Genomic DNA, 13,083 nt, shown 5'->3' with positions numbered 1-13,083 from the left:
TAATTCCTCCTTTTGGCCTCGGGCAAAGAGATAAGATGGACTCTGAGACTATTGTGGCTATTGCTTTTATGGATCTTATTTCTCTGATATAGCATAGATAGGTGACTGCTTACATTTAATGAATAGTAACTTTGCTGGGCTAAGATCATAGAACTTAGATGTTGCCCAATCTTGGTCATCACTAATACTATTATCCTCTCCATCTGGCTTCAGTTTTTATCAGCTTATGCTGATGTGTCCACTATAAATGTCCTTCCAGATATCCTTTCTCCAATGATCCTTGTCCTAGTATTGGCCCATCCCAAATTTGGCTGGTTCATTTCACTCGATGCCAAAAGTAGCCAAAAATCACACATGGGTGGGAACATATTTCATACTTTATTTCAGTACAGCATTAAAGAATTCACTTTGGACTAGAGTCAAATTACGTTACCAGTTTCAAACTGTTTGAAAGTTAAAACTAAAAATGATGTACTCAAGGATAAATCCATCTTTTGTGTGGTTTGACCTTGTGGATGCAATATTGTACCTATAAGGTCAAAAGTATGTACCTCCACATTAATAAAGGAAAATTTTTACCTTATTCAATTAATATTTTAGGAAGAATTGTATTTTTTACGTAATTCAACCAATTTAGCAGATTTCTTGATTAAAATGTTAATGTGCAATATACTTTATTATTAGGATTATTTTGTTTTAAGATTATTACTGCAATAGGAAATAGATGTGGTTTTACTTTCAAAAACATGGTGATTGTCATTACATAGATCCATTTATTTTTCAAAAAATACACAGATCTATTTAAATTTAATTAAATCTTTGGGTTAATCAGTTAAAAGGCTAATCAAGGAGATAGCTCTTGGGGTTTTTAAGGCTACAATTAAGTAGCCTTTTAAATCTTGTTAACACAAATTACTTACTTAAAGAGACTATATGCTATCATTCACAATAAAATTGTGAATAGCCGATAAATACTTTAAAATTGAAAATAAATGTTTAAAATAAAAAAAAAACAGGTAAACAATATTGCCTTGAATACAGCAACATGAAATTTTAAAGTTCCATTGCAGCATAAAAGCTATGAATATAATGATAGCCTTTTAAAAATAAATAAATAAATAAATTAGAGTTTCTAATAGTGCAGCTATCCTTTCCCAGTTGTTTTGGAAGCACCAATTTTGTGGATAAGAAAGTACCAATTGTATATAAGATAATTTGTATTCATTCTGCTTATTAAACATCAAGGCAGAGAGAATTCTTACTAGCATGAAATTTGCAGTCCATGTTGTTGGTCCTTATCCTGCTTCTGTTGCTTCTCTTTCAATTCATTTCAGGCACCTGATTTTCCTCAAAGGTAGCTGAGAACGAAGGCTGCCCATCTGATGGAACTGGAGTAAGGGAGAATGTTCTTTCTTAGCCCCAGTTCAGCTAAAGATGACTAATGCTGGGGCTGGGGATAAGATAAGGGCAACATCAAGGGGTCATGTGGCAGATTTCTTTTGGCTAGGACTCATTTGTTGATACAGTTAAAAACGTGGAGAAAGGCGTACAGCATTGTTTCTCAACTTTAGCAGTCTGAAGATACATGAACTTCAGCTAGCTAGCTGGGGAATTCTGAGAGTTGAAGTCCAGGCATCTTCAAGTTGCCAAGATTGAGAAACACTGCCTATAATCATGAAGAAATTGTTTATTAAAGGTAGACTTCCATCCCATCTTGATTTCCTTCCCTTGCAAAATGTTGCTGCTCTTGAATGGCCACTGGGAGGCATCCTTGTCCTCTTCTGTAATCTGACTTTTGTGGGTGATGATGACAAATTATCAGAGTTGATAAAAAGCTGAAGCAAATGCTTTATCCCCAGATCGTGTTCCAAAAAAAGGAAAATAATGCTTGCATATATCTAGCTCAGTTCATATCAGCTAACTCCTACTTAGCCTCCCTCTTTCTGTACTGTGTCTTAGGCACTTCTAGCAATCCCCCACTCCTGCCTTCAGCTTAATACTTCCAAGCATGGGGTCTTCATTAAGTCTCAGAGTTAGTGATTTGCGAGAAAGCAGCTTGGATTTTGACATCCATCAGGTATCATATAAATATAAGAGGAATAAGAAAGCGAGAAGGGGGGATGGGGTCAAAGAGAATCAGCCACTAATGGAGGGTTCTCCTTGTTCAATGGCACAGCACTGATTTATGAGCTTTTAAATAAATCATTTTTATTGCCGTCTCTTTGTCTTGCTGTCCTACATTTAACCCAAAGCATCAGTCAGAGACTGTGGAGGGTCTCTGTTTGCACCAGGCATTGGGGATTGCATCCCTCCAGTATGAACTATTCTTGTAATGAATCCTAAATTTCCTTTTGCTTCTTTCTAGTGATCACATATATGAATTCACGAGAGGTAAATTTAGTATGGTAGCAGCTGAGTTTAACTTTTAACTTCCTCCTTCTTGTTTACTTACTAGTCATATTTCCTTATCTTCTATTGCATGAGGCGTGGTGGCTCACTGGCGTAATGATGCTGCATGGTCTCAGCTCTTGTGGTTCGAGCCCAAGCACTGCGTGGCAGGGTGAGCTCCTGTTACTCTCCTCAGTTTCTGTCCAGCTAACAGTTAAAAATCATATTCTATGTAAATAAATAGATAGGTACCACTTCAGTGAGGAGACAAGCTGGTTCTCTGTGCAGGCAGTCAGATTCCTGAGGGCTTTGAATCTTCCCGGTTGAGATGCCCATTTGTGAGGCAGCTCTGGGAAGGAAGGGTTTTTTGGGTGACCCTGCAGGAAGAGCAGCTCATCTTTATCTCTGGTGTGAAGCCAGCTTGCCCTTCTGTGATGCACCTGGGAAGGTGCATGCACCTGCAGGTGTATGTGGTAGTAGGAGAGCATAGTACAGCCTGTTTGGCTTTGCAGCAGAGAGGGAGAGTCTATCATTGAAGCACACAGCCCTCCAGTGCTTGTCACCTGTTAAGTAAGGTTGGCTGGAGGAGATGTTGGGAGAAGTGGAAGAGCTGAACTAAACAATCTATAAGCACAGTGGAAAGGATTTTACAGTGCAGGAGAAGTTTTCAACCATATGTTTCCAAAAACAGATTTAGCTGTGCTGCATGTATCAGATATTCTTTGCTATACCTACCAACCTGGGAGAGACGCAGCTGAAAGAGAAGGTGACTCAACTTCCAAATTTCTCATCCTACAGAGAAGTTGTTCTGGGGGTAAAGAGCTTATCTTGACACTTCTTCCATCCTGGGCAGATGGAAGTTCTGACAGATATTAAACCTGTGCTTTCTCAATAGAGCTGGAGATAGCATCCACTTATGGGTTAACCCTGTCCATTCTCCTATTGGACTGAGTCTGATTACTAATTAATTAGCCCCCTATATCAGCAATGGCGAACCTTTTTTGGATCGCGTGCCACAAGTGGGGAGAGCGCAGGGGGGTCGTGTGTGGGCGTGCCGCACTCATAATGCAAAGCGCGACCCCCCCAGTGCGCATGTGCGCACAACAGGCGCTGCCCTCCAATTTTTACATGCTTTTTTCGCCCACCCCAGGCTCCAGAGGCTGGGAAGGGCGAAAAGAGCCCCCCCGCCCCCCCCCGGAGGCCCTCCGGAGGCTTCAGGGATCGTCCGGAGGCTTCCCTGACGCTTTTGGAGCGCTTAAAACGACCCTCCGAGCAAACCGGAAGTCACTTCCGGTTTGCTCGGAGGGTCGTTTTAAGCGTTCCGAAGGCTTCAGGGACTGTCCGGAGACTTCCCTGAAGCCTTCGGAGCGCTTAAAACGACCCTCCGAGCAAACCGGAAGTCATTTCCTGTTTGCTCGGAGGGTCATTTTAAGCGTTCCGAACGTTTCAGGGAAGCCTCTGGACGGTCCCTGAAGCCTCCGGAGGGCTTCGGGGGCGGAGGCTCTTTTCGCCCTCCCGGGGGTCCTATAAAGCCTCTGGAGCCTGGGGAAGGCGAAAAATGGCTTTTAAAAACGGTGAACTCAGCTGGCCAGCGTGGCATGTGCGCTGGCCAGCTGACAGGGTAGCGTCTCGCGTGCCCTGACAAATGGCTCCACGTGCCACCTGTGGCAAGCGTGCCATAGGTTCGCCATCACTGCCCTATATAACCCGTCTCTGTGAGTGACTCCACCCAGCTTTCCGACTCAATCCACTCTGGACAGTAGTGTTATCCAGTACTTGATCTTCTTCATTAGCAAAATTATTTTTTTTAAAAAGTGAGTAAAGGAGCCCTGGAGATATTGAAGAGAGAGGCTCATTGAGGCTTCTGCCAGCCTCGAGCCACAGGTGCTAAGGGGGGAGGAATAATCGCGTGCTGGCAACTAGCCCTTCAGCACCCCCCCTCCCCTACTTTTGTGAGCAGCCGATTGCACAGCATACGTGCGTGGCTGGAAGGCACCTTACCAGACCTTGCCTGACCTTTACAAGCAGATTCGCGGTTGGAGCAACCGCGCTGCCATTAAGAGGCTCACTGACGCTGCGGGGAGTCAAAAGGCCCTCACACATTGCCTTCGATCCCTGCGAGGCAGCAGACGATGATTTGAGGCGTGCACGGCAACACTAGCCTGGGGGGAGCCCTCCGAGGCCAGCAAGAGAGCTGGCAGCCGTTGGCAGGGGGAGAAATTTGGCGCGGCCGCCATTTTGAACAAGGATTTTGGCATGTCCGCCATTTTGAATCAGAGAATTGGCACGGCCACGATTTTGAATGCCAATGTTCCCTCAGATGGCAGATAGCACAGCATCAGGCCAGCCTGACATGGAGGGGAGTGCTCAGAGTTTGTTGTCAGTGGCTGGGGGCCACAAGCCATCTGCCTTGCCTGCCTCATCCCAAAGCAGCAATGCAAATAAGCCATAGGAAAAAGGCTCTAAGGACTCTAAATCTTCCAGCAAGGGTTCTAAGTCAAAGAAGACCCCCAAATCAGCTGACAAGGAGACCCACCCCCACACTGGGCCTCATTCTCATTCCCCCATTACCACCTCAGGCCATAACCTCTCCTCACAATTGGATCTTGGGCCTGGCCCATTTAGGCCTATGCTATCTATTAATACCTCAGGGATCTGGGGGCAATTGGTGCTGCCACCCCCTATGGAACCTCGCCTGTCTAGCAGACATGTGGAAGCCACATTTACGACCACGGCTGCGGGCCTCCACCAAGAGTACTCGGCCCAGGCCATGCCTCTGGACTACCAGTCATTCATTGCAGAGGCAATTAAACAGGGGATTGCTGCTGAGTTGCAGCAGCGTGCACCACCGCCACCTCCACCAGCTGCCCAGGCGTGAGCACACAATACCCTCGGACCAGACATGGGGGCTAACCATTCCCCTCAGCGCCCAGAGCGCAGCCATTCCTCAGCCTCAGAAGAAGGGGAGATCAGGAACGATGGCTTATCTGAGGAAGAGGGGAAACCCCGGACAAGCCCGTGGCATTGGGCTTTTTTCCATCGGCCCTGTTTAAACTTCTCCTAACCAAGGCAATTGCTGCGGCCGATATGGGGGGACAGGTAGAGGCCTCCTCAACTTCCGGGGTCACCAAAACAGCCAGCACCTGGTTTACAGAGGAATTGGGAATTGCAATGACTCCTACTGCCCTTCCAGAAGGAACAGAGGAGCACCTCCCTAACTAGGATTACCTTGCCTAGTGAGGTACGTCAATCATTACTTTGGTGGAAGTCCCCTGCAATTGAAAGAGGGCGTTATTTCGGGGTAGAGGACAGGATCATGATCACAACTGACACAAGTCTCACAGGTTGGGGCACCCACCTGGACATACACTTTGCTCAAGGGAGGTGGTCAGAGGAGGAAAGTACCTTGAGCATTAACCTCCTAGAGCTTAGGGCGATCGTCTTGCCCTCCTCTACTTCGTAGACGTGATCAAGGGGACACGTACATATTCTGACAGATAACATTACGGCCAAGGCCCATGTCAACAGGCAAGGGGGCACCCGGTTGAAGCAGCTGATGGGGGAGGTGGAAAAGCTGGGTCGCTGGGCTGAGGTTCATCTCCTATCCCTAGTAGCTGAACATATTTCAGGGGTTGATAATGTAAAGACAGACTGGTTCAGCCGCTCTACCCTGGATCAGGCGGAGTGGAGATTACACCCTTCTCTCTTCCAGGAGATTACGCGATGGTTCGGGGTCCCGATCATGGATCTCTTCGCCTCCCCAACCAATGCTCAGCTGCCACGATTCCTCACGAGGTTCCCCGCGCCGGGGGCAGAAGGGATGGATGCTCTCCTTTGGCCCTAGCCTCAGGGACTACTATACGCCTTCCCCCCACTTCCACTATTAGCCAGAGTCGTACACAGAATCATTGCATCCAGGGCAGAGATCATACTGATTGCCTCGCACTGGCCGCGCCAGCCATGGTTTGCAGACCTTCAGACATTGTCCGTAGAGAGGCCCTGGAGGATCCTGCCAGCCCAGGCGCCCCTCACCCAGGGGTCGCTGGAGCACCCAGACCCCCAGGGGCTCCAGCTAGCCGCCTGGCGCTTGAGCGGGTCTGAGACTGGACAAGTTTTCCGCTAGGGTCATAGACACTATTCAGGCATCCAGGCGACCCTCCATGGATCGTATTTATAATGCTACCTGGCGGGTGTTCTGCGAATGGTGTTCTGATAGGATAACGCCGGTTTCGGCATCGGTTCCCCAAGTCCTCGAGTTCCTCCAGGACGGACTGGAAAAGGGATTTTCGCCCAGTACCCTTAGGCGACAGCTAGCGGCCTTGTCCACTATGTTTTCCTGGGGAGGGGGACAAATGTTATCTCAGCACCCGGCGGTTAAGAGATACTTGAAAGGGGCTTCTAATTTAAGGCCACCTATAGTACACAGGTATCCCACAGGGGACTTGGTGAAGGTCCTCTCCTCCCTGATGAAAACGCCATTTGAATCTCTAGAATACTATTCCTCTACAATTTCTTTCCCTGAAGGTTGCATTCTTAGTGGCCATCATATCTGTGCGCAGGATATCAGAACTCCAGGTGCTATCCATTGGTGAGGGTCTGTGCACCTTCTTTGAAGACAGGGTGGTCCTCAGGCTGGACCCCTCCTTCCGCCCCAAGGTCAATTCGTGGTTCCATAGGGTGCAGGAAATTGTATTATCTGATTTTTGACAATCGCCTTTGAGACCCTTAGAGGAGCAGTGGCACATGTTAGATGTCTGGTGGGCCCTTCAAACCTACATACACAGAACTTAGGCTTGGAGAAAGACGGAATGTCTTTTCGTTTCCTTCCAGCCTTCCTCTCTGGGGCAGAGGGTTTCGGTCACTACCATAGGCAGATAGGTTAGAAAGTGTATCGCCATAGCCTATTTCGCCAATGAGGAGCCAGTCCCGCAGGAGGTTACGGCCCACTCCACCAGGAGCTCGGCCGCTTCTGCGGCTTGGAGCACCCAGGCTTCCTTGGGGGAGATTTGCAGGGCAGCAGCGTGGGCGACTCCATCGCCCTTTGTCTGGAATTATAAGCTGGACAAATTCGCTTTGGCAAACACGGCCTTTGGCCGCAAGGTTCTACAAGCAGTCCATCCTGTAAGGTAATACAACAGTCTCTCCCTCCCTAGGGGGACTAGCTTGGGTATGTCCCATAAGTGGATGCCATCTCCAGCTCTATTGAGAAAGGGCATTGGTACTTACCTGATATGCCTCTTCTAATAGAGGGGAGATAGCATCCGGCCCTGACTAGAGACTGTTTCAGTGATTACCTGGATGAAGGGTTGATCAGGCTGTTGTTCGTGGCATTGTTTATCATTGTGGAATTTCTTGTTGAGTTTATTCTATATGTCGTTACTAAAGTTGAAGATTGGGTAACACGTCGAGTCTGTGTCTTGGTTTTTTTGTTGTAAAGCTGGGTGGAGTCACTCTCAGAGACGGGTTATATAGGGGGCTAATTAATTAGTAATCAGACTCAGTCCAATAGGAGAACGGACAGGGTTAACCCATAAGTGGATGTTATCTCCATTCTATTAGAAGAGGCCTATCAGGTAAGTACCATCGCCCTTTCCTAGGCAGAAAGGGAGCATGGGTTTAGTATTTTAAACTAGCTCCTGTTTGCTATGCTGATTTAGATTCCTATTGGCTCACAACTGGGTGGAGAATACTGTGGACTCATTCTTATATTCCTGTAGCCATAACAATAAGATGCCCTGCTAAGAATATTTACATGATATTGCTTCATGGCAATCCTGTTGTCCCATCCTAAGCCCAAAGCATTAAAATTGTCCTTAGCTGTTCCAGTTCCTTTGTCCTAACATACAGTAGTTTTTGTAATGGACATGTTATAAGGTAGTTTGTCAATGATTTGGTAATGGGCTGGGAGGCATGGCTTCTCCAGTCAGAGGACACTGCCTTCCATATCCATTAGGGCAGTGATGGAGAACCTATGGCACGCGTGCCACAGGTGGCACGCGGAGCCATTTGTCAGGGCACGCGAGGTGCTGCCCTGTCAGCTGGAAGTCACTTCCAGTTTGCTCAGAGGGTCGTTTTGAGCGCTCCAAAGGCTTCAGGGACCGTCTGGAGGCTTCCCTGATGCCTCCGGAGGGCATCTGGGGGGGCGGGGGAGGCTGTTTTCCCCCTCCCCAGGCTCCTATAAAGCATCTGGAGCCTGGGGAGGGCGAAAAAAGCATGTAAAAATGGGGGGGGGAAGTGCCTGTAGTGCACGCATGCGCATTGCATTATGGGTGCAGCACGCCTGCACATGACCCCTCTGCGCTCCCCCCATTTATGGCACGTGAGCCAAAAAAGGTTTGCCATTGCTGCATTAGGGCCTATTCTGCTTGAAAACTGCCTGTGTAATGCCTGAGGAGCACTTTTTGAAATGTTTCTAAAGACTTGTGGGCTTTTTACATGTACAGCATAGTGCTCTTTGGGGGAAAAAAAACTAGACCTGTTTTTTAAACACAAGTTTTATTCTCTTTTCTAGAGAGCACTCATCCTCTGCTTGAACAGAAGTTAGATTTATCGCAATAGCATTTAGACTTATAGTGCTTTAGAGCCCTCTCTAAGTAGTTTACAGAGTCAGCATATTGCCCCCAACAATCTGGGTTCTCATTTTACCGACCTCGGAAGGATGGAAGGCTGAATCAACCTTGAGCCTGTTGAGATTTGAACTGCAACTGGCATCAGCAGAAGTAGCCTGCAGTACTATATTCTAACCAGTGAGCCACCACTCTTATCTGGCAAAGTGAACACTATTCTGCTAGCTGAACAATATTGGTTCTGCCACTATGTATATTAAAAATTTTCTGCTGTTTGCCAACAAAGGTGTTTGCATGGCATGTGTTATTTGAGGGGAAGGGATTGTGCACTTTTGCCAATTCTTAACATTGGCCTGTTCCATAGCTTATTCCAGGTGATACCTGTAATGTCCTCAACTTGCAACCGGTCTTAAGTCCTTGACTTATGACTTTCTGCAAGTCTCGACATATGAATGACAGCCCGGCAACCAAAGGCTCGCACCTATTGGCTAAGATGCGCCAGGCTGGAAGTGGGATTTTGCTCAGTTGCTATTGGCTGCTCTGCTTGACAGCTCCCTTATAAATAGTTGTAAATAGTTGCCTGTTGCTTGTTGTTCTGTTGAATAAACACTGTTCTCGTTACCTCAGTAGTCTGATGCCTCATCTGTCGGGCCAGACTTCATCAATAACAGACAACAGTTTCTTGTTAATTCTACTGTTCTCTTGTAGCTCTTGTTAAAGTTGGAGCTCATGCTTACTGAGGGTTCCTTTGTCTATTACCCAAATACAACTTCCACTTTTATTAGTCCAACAGGTATTGAGCTTTGAACTCAGGCTGAAGTGAGAGTCCTCCAATCCTTGCAAACCTTCCATTATGCCTTCAGTTTGTCATTTGGGTTGTTTCTGAACTTAGCACCCACTTAATAGTATATTGAACCAGTATCCAAAAACATTCCAGGTGACAAATTGCAGGTATGGAAAAGGAGAAGAAATGAGGTAGGAGAAAGATTGGGGACACTACCCTGTTCCCAGGGAATTTGAACAGTGGATATACCATGTTTCCCTGAAAATAAGCCCTTCTCTGATTTTTAACGCATGTGCCTAATATAAGCCCTACTCCAAAATAACTCCTACTTAATAGACTGTGTAGTTGGCCGCCCTTCCATTCCATCTGGTTGCTTGCGGTGACGAGGTGAGGTGAGGCAAGTGGAGGGGTGGAGCTGCCCCACGTGCCCCCACCAGCTTACTCAGGGCTCCTGCAGCCAGACATATCCAGCAAAGGGCCATGTGTCTCACTTCTTCTGCTTGCTTGCATTTGCAATGGAGCAGGAGGCTGAGCAACACGTTAGTGCCATGGCCATGAGACAGGGCAGGTATTGGGTCATGGATGGCCTGGCTGCAAGGGGCCCTGAGATAAGCCAGTACTGGGCATGTGGGAAAGTTATACACACACACACACACACACACACACACACCTGCTTCACCTTGTGATTGCAGTATCAGCGTATTGCTCAGCCTCCTGCTTCGTTGCGGCCACAAGCAAGCAGCCGGTGGCCACGTGGCCTCCTGCTGGACATGGCTGTTGGTGCTGCCACCATGATACAGTTATCGAGGTGTGGATGGCCTGGCTGCGGGGGCCCTGAAGTAAGCTAGTGTGGGGCAGCTCTACCCTCCTGCCTTGCACCGGCAGCACTGGTACCATGCAACCTCCTGCCTCATTGCAGCAGTAAGCAGAAGATATGGGCTCCCCATACATGAGGAAAAACAAGACATCTCCAAAAAATAAGCCCTGGTGCTTATTTTGGAGCCCCCCAAAATATAAGACCGGGTCTTATTTTTGTGGGAACACAGGTATTTTCTATCTCAGGCATTCAGTTACATTTCCCCACTCCCATCCATGTATGGACAGGAGAACAATGAGTGATTGCTTTTCCTCCCAGCAGGTACTGCTTGGTAGGAGGAGAAATGAAGTCAAGGAAATTGCTTACATTAGCCTATTTTGCATTAAATCTGTAAGGGCAGTATCAATTATGGCTGAACCAGGTTTGGCTGTGGGACCATTAGAATTTAGTAGTTTAGGAATGCAGATGGTCTTGAGAAAGAGTGTTTTAAATGAGCTTTGGAGAAGAGATCTAAGGCAAGATTACCATCTGCTGAAATACTTTGCCATCTATTTGCTTTCTTTTTGTTCAAAAGGAAAACTGTACCTGAGTAACATATGTTTCCATTACTTCTAACTTCCATATTTTAAGAATATCCACATAGAGAAATAATACAATTGTAAAGCTTGAGAGAAATTTAACTGTTAAAATGAAAAAAAAATTCTCCTCTATATCATTTCATGAATTGCAAAATAAGACTGAGTTTCCAAATAATAGGTCTGCCCTTATAGTATATTACAATGGGAAATTCTTCTATTTTAATCTTATCAGAATTAATAGGTTTTATTAATAACTCCACAGTCATAGTGCTGAACTCATTTCAACATTGCTTAGTAAGAAAAACAATTGATTCTCTGCTCCAAAATAGGACTAGGCATTATAAATTGTTTGCTTAACTCTGCTCCTTTCTTCTATTTTGCTCCAGAGATCACTACCTTCTATTGTTACTATTTCTCTATTTGGTTTTCAAAGTTTGGTTTACCTCATATAGACGAAACATAATCATGTAATATACCGTTTCCCCGAAAATAAGACCTATCCTGAAAATAAGCCCTAGCATATTTTACATGTGCTCCTAATATAAGCCCTACCCCCAAAATAAGCCCTACTTAAGAGCCTGTGCAGTCGGCTGCCTGCCTGTTCCATCTGATGGCTCATCGTACTGTGGCCACGAGATGAGGTTGAGTGATGGTGGAGCTGCCCCATGCGCCTTGCACTGGTTTACCTCGGGGCCCCTGCAATCATGCTATCCATGCCTTGACACCTGTTTTGGGGCGGTGGCACCAGCAGCCATGTGCAACAGTAGCCCATGTGGCCACCGGCCCACTTCTGCTTGCTCACAGTCGCAACGGAGCTTGAGGCCGACTGAAATGCTGCTGCTGTGGCATGGAGTGCATGGCTGTGGGAACCTTCAGGTAAACCGGTGCATGGCGTGTGTGGCAGCTCCACCCCCGCCTTGCCTCGTGGCTACGGCATCAGCATGTTGCTTGGTCTCCTGCTTCATTGCGGCCACAAGCAAGCAGAAGTGGGCCGATGGCTATGTTGGATCCTGCTAGACGAAGACTACTGGAGCTGTAGCCATGAGGTGAAGCAGTTGTTGGGGCCTGGGTGGCCTGGCTGTGGGTACCCTGAGGTAAGCCGGTGCGGGGCATGTGGAGCAGCTCCAGCCCCCTGGCTTGCAGCGGCAGCACTGACACACCACGCAGCCACCTGCTTCGCCGCAAACAAGCAGAAAAAGTGGGCCTCCCATACAGGCAAAAAGAAAAGCCATAGTGCTTATTTGGGGGGGGGGGCACACATTACTTTCAGGGAAACTCAGGTATGTATAGAGAAAAGCTGCTGAACGGGGAAGAGTGCTTTTATGGAAATGAGAAAAAAGGGAAAAGATTGCATGAAGCTGTGCTGCTTCATTGTTGCAGGAAGAGTGGAAAAGGAAAAATATTAACCTATTGTTACAAGGAACTATAATGTAATATGGAGCCTGGACTTCAGTTTAGGATTGGTGTTTATTTCTATGGAAGAAACACTTTTTTTTTTGGTCATGAATAGAAACCCTTTGGACAAAATGCAACTTATGATAGTCAGACATAATCTGTCTGTTTATGTATTTATTTCACAATTTTTTATTAGATGCAAGTTGTTGCTAATACAGAGATTATAGTTCTTAGGTAGGCCCAATCCTTCTTTTATCACAGTCCTTCGTATGCCCTTTCCTCTTAACAAAATCTGTCCCCAAGATGTAGAACTTATACTATTAGTAATAGTATTACATTATTAATATTACTTCTACAGTGGGACATAAAATTATGGAGTTGAAAGGGCCGTTATAGCAGAAGTAATATTTTAGGGCACTCAGAATTTTTTAAACTTTGATTTTTATGTTTAACCTGTAAAGTTTTCACTTTGTTCTTAACTCAGTTTTTAATATTTTCATTCTGCTTTTAGTCATGTGTTTTTATTGTTTTATTATGTTATTTTAAACTGCTATT

This window comes from Natrix helvetica (assembly GCF_964273705.1).
Source record: "Natrix helvetica genome assembly, chromosome: Z".
In the NCBI taxonomy this organism is placed as follows: Eukaryota; Metazoa; Chordata; class Lepidosauria; order Squamata; family Natricidae; genus Natrix; species Natrix helvetica.
The sequence above is the reverse complement of the archived record's forward strand: the minus strand, read 5'-3'. Positions refer to the sequence as shown.